We start from the raw sequence: 5663 nt of genomic DNA, 5'->3' as shown, positions 1-5663 counted from the left end.
CGCACAGGCCTCCGAAGGGGCTCACGGATCAGTGTTCCAGCTCAGCTCGAGACACCTGGAGAAGTAAGAGGAAGCACTTTTAAAGTATCCCGTTCCCGCCCTGGAAAAAAAGCACTGTCCAGCAAAGCTATCGGAGGCAGGTAATGTCGCTTTGCTTTCCCGGAGAGGCTGTTTAGTCTTGGAAACTGCTCCTAGAGCGGTGCCGGGCTCTGCCGAGCGTGAGCGCGTGGAGCGGCACTGCCGACGCTCGGCGCCCGCCTGCGGGTTTGGGTCAGTCTGACACAGACTGCAGAAGGGGCAATAACTCCCTGCACAAACGCGCGCCGTTACCTCGGGTCGAGCGAGCAGGAAGGCGCAGCCGGCCGTGCCTGAGCGCCGCCAACCGGGCGGGCTCCCTTCCCCAGGGACTGCTGCGGCCCCCACGTCCCCTACGGATACAGAGGGAGGAAAATTCCCTGGCAGGATTTGGACATCAGGAGCCCCATTGCTAAGGCCATGCCTGCGCAGCCCCAGCTCCACTTATCGTCCATAATTTAGCATCGGCTCCAAAGGGGATGCTCGGCTGCACGTAACACCAGCACGGGAAGCAAGCGGCACATCCCTCCGGAGCACAGAGGGATGACACGAGGACCCCGCGACCCAAAGGAGCTCCCCGACCTCAGCTGCTCTCCCAGTACCCCAGGATAGGCTTTTTCTTGGTGCCTTTCTGCAAGCTGGAGGCGTCTAAGGTCCTGCTCTAGGAGATACAACTCCTAAAGAGCAAAAACAAGGAACAAAATCCGAGCAAAACTCAGGGGCTGCAAGTCCCCACGTTGAACGTCCCCCTGCGAAGGCGCTTCTCAAGGAAATAATCCTCCAGTTAAAAAAAAAAAAAAAAAGCATAAAGCCGCTGTCTTTCTGTCTTTCAGCCAAGTGACTATTTCTGGGCGTGGGTGAAGCTTTTGATGGTTTAAAGTTTCTGTTTGAAACACATTAGCAAGTCCCTCCCCCTCGCCCATCCTAAGGCACAAAAGCAAATGCGAAAAGCACACACACGCGCACACAAAAAAGCAGCAGACAATGAGCGGCAGCAACTTCACGGGATGCGGCCTCCGATGCGGCCTCCTCGGCGCCTGCCGCCTCCAGCAGCAACGTCGGAGCGGATGGGGACGTCCCCGACCTGGCCTGCCCCGGCCACCATGGGTCTCACCTCTGTCACGAGGTCGTGGCGATGGGGGCCTGCTACAGTGACCGGGGTGTCCCCGGTGTCCCCTCACCCAGGATGTCCGTAGCACAAGGAGATGCAGTGTTTGGTCAAGCTGTCCCTTCCCTGGGCCTGCTAAGGCCACCTGAAAATCGTCACCCCTCTGGCTTGGCCATCGCATCTGGCTGTCAGCTCCTTGGTCATCCTGTCCAACCTTCCTGGCCTGGCTGGTCCTTTGCCCATCATCTCCTTGTCCTGGCCATCCTGGCCAACTGTCACCTCCTTGGTCCTCCTGTCCCATCCAACCATCACCGCCCTGGCCTGGCCATCCCGAATGCCTGTCACCTCCCTGGCCTGTTTGTCACATGTGCTCGTTACCTCCCTGACTTGTCCGTCCTGTCCACTTGTCACCTCGCTGACCTGGCCACCCCATCCATCCATCGCCTCCACAGTCTGCCTATCCTGTCACCTCCCTGGCCATCCCGTCACCTCCAGAGCCATCGTGTCTGCCGCTCAGCTCCCTGGCCTGACCACCCTGGCTGCTTGTCACCTCCTTGGTCACCCCGTCCACTCGTCACTTCCACAACTATCCCATGCATTGGTTAATTCCCTGTCCCAGCCGCCCTGTCTGTTTGTCACCTCCCTGGTCAACCCATCCGCCTGTCACCTCCCTGGCCAGGCCATCCCATCCACCTGTCATCCCCGTGGCTTGGCCATCCTGTCCGCCTGTCACCTGTGTCCTAGTCCCTCCCTCACGTCCTGGACTCCCTTACCCTCCTGTCACCTCCCCGGACACCCGTCCCCTCCCAGCCCCGACCTCTTGTCCATGTGTCACCCCCGTGGCTGGGTGCCTTCCCCTGTCACCTCCCAGGCCACCTGCCCCTCAGCGGGCCGGGCCTGGATACCCCTGTGCTCTGTCCCCGGCCCGGCCACCCGCGTCCTCCCTCCCCTCCGCAGACCGGGCCCGCGGTACCACCGCTGCCGCCTGTCACCGAGGGGACATCCGGGGGAGGGGCGCAGGAGGCGGCGCGAGGCGACACAGGGCAAAAATAAAAAATAAAAAGGGAGGGCAAAAAAAAAAAACGAAAAAAAAACCCACAAAAAAACAGCGCGGGAGGCGCGGGCGCCGCCGTTACCGGGGCGCAGGCGGCGAGGCAAAATGGCGACGCCGGCCGCGAGCGCGGGGGAGCGGGAAGGGGGGGCCGGGCCGGCGGCCGCGGCGCTTACCTGGGCGGCGGCGGCGCGGGGCGAGGCCGCCCCGGCCGCGGGGCTCCGGGCGCGGCGACACCCGCGGCGGCCGCGCTCCTTCCCGCGCGCCCTCCCGCGCTCGCTCCGCTCGGCTCCGCTCCGTTCCCTCCCCGCCGCCGCCGCCGCCGCGGCTCATGCGCGCTGCCCGCCCCGCTCCCCGCGCCCCGCGCCGGCCCCGGCTCTCGCGTGGCTCCGCCGCCGGGCCGGGCCGCGGGGCGGGCGGCAGAACCGCCCCGCGAGGGCGGCACCGGCACCGGGCGGCGCCGCCGCGCACCGCCCCGCGGCCCCGGGCAGCGGAGCGGGCCCGCTCGGCCTGCGGGACGGGGCGGCCCGTGCCCCCGCGTGACACGAGCGGGTGCCCGGCTGAGTGTTGTCCCCTCCCGTCCCATCCTGACCCAGCCCAGCCCATCGTGTCCTGGTCCATCCTTTCTCACCTCATCCTGCTGTGTCCCATCACATCCCATCCTGTGCCATCTCGTCCCATGCTGTCCCATGCCATCCAGTCTCATATCATCCTATCCTGCGCATCCCATCCCATCTTCTCCAACCCTGTCCCATCCTATCCTGTTCCATTCCATCCCGTGTTGCCATGCGGCAGCATCAGAGCAGCAAGGCTCCAGAGAGCCCCAAGACTCCCGGAATCCCAGACAGGCAGCTTTCCATGCCATTGCTCCCAGAATCCCGGCCCGGCTCTGGCCTGCTCAGGTCAAAGCACACAGGGGATGGTGAGGGGCATTCCCCATGTCCGTGGGACAGAGTAACCTCCACTTCCAGACTGGACGGATGGAGAAAGGCCAGGGAATGCACACGCATGCACATAGGGCCTGCAGCACGCAATGCACACACGTACGCACCCCAAGCCACCAAATGGTGGCCTGAAAAGCCAGAGAAATAAATGAAAAGGGGGAGCCGCAGCGCACACTCGGCCCTCGCAGGGAGCTCCCTGCCGGCACGGCCAGCAGCGAGGCCGACAGCGGCTGCCACGGTGGACCTGGGAACTGGCCTGTCGAGGTGGCCACAGGTCCCAGGAACTGGCTTGTCGAGGTGGCCACGAGCCCGGGCACCCGCCTGTCGAGGTGGCCACGGTTGCTGTTCCAGGCTGGGCTACATGGTAGGGGGCAAGTGCTGTGCTTGGAAAGAGCAGGAAACCTGGAACAGATGTGGAGAAGCTCTTGTTGGGCCGCTCTTCCCATGGCGAGCTGAGAGGGTGCAGGAAAGCCGGGAGGGGTGGGACAGAGCAGAAAGGAGGAGGATGAAGGGAGGCAGGGAGGGACATGAGGCTGAAGGCTTTGCATGGCCCAGCTGGCATGGCAGGCACTGCCGGCTCTTCCTGCTGCCGCTTCCCGCTGCCGTCGCCCACGCACTTCCCGCGGTGCCGTGGAGCTGGTGGGAACGCGCTGCTCCAGCGGGGACCCCCGCGGACCCGGCACTTGGGGCTCCAGGCGATGCCTGGCCAGGCCTTGGCCACTGCCCGAAGCCAGGGTGCCGCGAGCCGGGCAGGGATGAGTCCAGCTTGGAAAAGCGCCTGGCCGGGAATTTATAAACACCCAAAGCGAGCAAAAGCGAGCAAAACCCAGATTATTAAAGCCATGAAGCTGTTAGACATAGTGGAGTGACCATCCCTTTTGCAGAGCCCGCCTGAGGCCATGCCAGAACAAAGAAGGGGCAAAATAAAAAGGAAGGATCGCTCTGAGTGCATGGAGCAGCATCCGGGCGCCCGCACCGCCTTGGGAAGCGCTCGCACGAGATGATGCACGAGCTGTGAATTACGCTGATTTTCTTCCCCCTCCCCTGCTCTTGCCTGCGTGCAGCAAACATAAGCAAAAAAAAAAAAAAAAAAAAAAAAAAAAAAAAGGCAAAGCGAGCGGGAGCGCGCACAGGAAAGAGGGAAAAAAATCCGAGCGGATTCAATTTTAGATACAGCAAGGAAGCAACATGGCTGAAGCGCCGCGGAGGAGGCTCAGCCCCGGCCCTGCCGCTGCTGCCCGCGTCCCAGCGCTGCCACTGTCGCCCTTCCCGGGGTCATCGGCCTCGGTGCCGCTGGCCGTACGGATCTGGTGCTCCATCGGGAAGGGGCTGGAAATGGTGGGAATGCAGGGGCCGTGGGCTGGACCTGGATATCAGTGCTGCAAACTTGTGACTGAAGTGAAGGGAGCACAAAAAAAAAAAACGGAAAAAAAAAGAAAAGAAAAATCTCCACTGGCTTTAAGTAAAAGTGTCATCTGCTGGGAGAAAAAAAGAGCTTGTCTGGCTCTTTGTATGACCAGGAGGTGTGAAGAGTATCTGGCTCAGCCGGGGTGCACGGCCGGGGCCCCGTCGGGCAGCCGTGTCGGGGTCCCTCCTGTCTGTCTAACCCGCAAGTGTGCAGCCCTGTGAGGGTGTCCATGTGCATGCAGTGCTGCAGGGAAAGGCCATCCGTGTGCATGCAGCCTGCGAGGAAAGGGCATCTGTGTGTATGCGGCCCTGTGAGGAACGGACATGCACGTGCATGCAGTCCTGCGAGGAAAGGACACCCGTTGCATGCAATCCTGCAAGGAAAGGACATCTGCCTGCATGCAACGCTGCGAGGAAAGGACATCCGTGTGCATGCTGCCCTGCGAGGAATGGACATGCATGTGCATGCAGTCCTGTGAGGAAAGGACACCCGTTGCATGCAATCCTGCAAGGAAAGGACATCTGCGTGCGTGCTGCCCTGCAAGGAATGGACATGCATGTGCATGCACTCCTGCGAGGAAAGGGCATCTGTGTGCATGTGGCCCTTCAAGGATGCCCACGTGCACAGGGCACCCTTTCCACAGCTCCCCACCCACCTGCACCCCTGCAAGGACATCCCGGGGCACACGTACTCCTCTTCCTCGTCTCACACCCGACAGAGATCCTGGCTCCGAGCGGGCAGCTCTCCCCGGGGTCAATTAGGAGCTGCAAATGAGAACCTAAAAGTGAAGCAATTATCCCTGCTCCGATACTTTCCAATTAAAGGAGCTGTCACCCTTATTAAGAGCCCATTAAGTCTCCATTGCAAGACACCATCAGCAGTGCAAGTGCCAAAAACGAGCTTGGGCCGTGCAGCAAGGAGAAGAGGAGCTGCCTTGGTGCTTGTACCCACTTGCAAGAAAGGTCTCGTCCCTGCACCGTGGCTGTCCTGCACCATGCAGCACCATGCAGCACCATGCAGCACCGTGCACCGTGCAGCACCATGCACCGTGCACTTTGCAGCACTCTGCACCATGCA

This window comes from Tinamus guttatus, unplaced genomic scaffold (assembly GCF_059628265.1).
Source record: "Tinamus guttatus ecotype Peru unplaced genomic scaffold, ASM5962826v1 Tinamus_guttatus_pri_ptg000194l, whole genome shotgun sequence".
Classification (NCBI taxonomy): Eukaryota; Metazoa; Chordata; class Aves; order Tinamiformes; family Tinamidae; genus Tinamus; species Tinamus guttatus.
This window is presented reverse-complemented; position numbering follows the sequence as displayed.